At 44.5% G+C, this 943-nt stretch overlaps 1 protein-coding gene across 1 annotated transcript in view; it reads left to right on the top strand.

Annotated features, from left to right (window-relative positions):
* LOC106875757 (mitochondrial enolase superfamily member 1-like) overlaps nucleotides 1–943 on the top strand; it is a 25983-nt gene that overhangs the window by 12112 nt on the left and 12928 nt on the right. The window lies entirely within an intron of this gene.

Raw genomic sequence — 943 nt, 5'->3', positions numbered from 1 at the left:
CTGTTCGAGCGGGATCGTTGCCAGTGCCCCTGGACTGGCTCATGTGCGGGCGACACATGATAACTTTCGAGCGAGACCGTTGCTAGTGCCCCTGGACTGGCTCTTGTGCGGGTGGCACATAAAAGACACCATTTCGAGCGTGGCCGTTTTCGTGCGGGTGACACGTAAAAGCACCCACTACACTCTCTAAGTGGTTGGCGTTAGGAAGGGCATCCAGCTGTAGAAACTCTGCCAAATTAGATTGGAGCCTGGTGTTGCCATCCGGTTTCACCAGTCCTCAGTCAAATCGTCCAACCCATGCTAGCATGGAAGGCGGACGTTAAACGATGATGATGATGATGATGATGATATTTCAACTGAAAGTTTGTCATTTTAGTGGTTCAGCCATCTGTGATTCTGATAGCAAAAATGAATGAGTTCAAATAAATTTTAAATAAAAGTTATCAATTAATATGAAGATATTAATTATTAATTATGTGGCACATTGCTGTATTCAAGAAGATCCGCCCACCACAACAGAATTGAGATCTTAAAACTCAGGTGCCACGTAAAAAGCATTGGTGTGAGTGTTGGTGCCACATAAAAATTACTGGTGATGGTGCCACATGAGAAGTATCCAGTACACACCAAAACAGTCCAAAAAGCAAAATTCATCAAAAGAAGCTGATGGTGTGTCTTCGGTGGTCTGGTGCAGGTGTGATCCATTATGATTTCATTAAACCTGGCTCATCAATCACGGCCAAAGTATACTGCAACCAACTGGACCAAATGATGGAAAAACTTACAAAATAACAGTCTAGATTAGTCGACAGATCCATTCCTATTTTATTGCAAGACACAACGCCGGACCACACATCGCAAAAATGACATTGGCAAAACTACAGGAGTCGGAGTTGCAAGTTCTCCATCATCCACCATACTCACCTGATTCCCCCCCCCCCCC

The sequence above is a fragment of the Octopus bimaculoides genome, chromosome 8 (genome assembly GCF_001194135.2).
Source record: "Octopus bimaculoides isolate UCB-OBI-ISO-001 chromosome 8, ASM119413v2, whole genome shotgun sequence".
In the NCBI taxonomy this organism is placed as follows: domain Eukaryota; kingdom Metazoa; phylum Mollusca; class Cephalopoda; order Octopoda; family Octopodidae; genus Octopus; species Octopus bimaculoides.
Note: the sequence above shows the minus strand (reverse complement) of the source record. Positions and strands in the feature narration are given on the sequence as shown.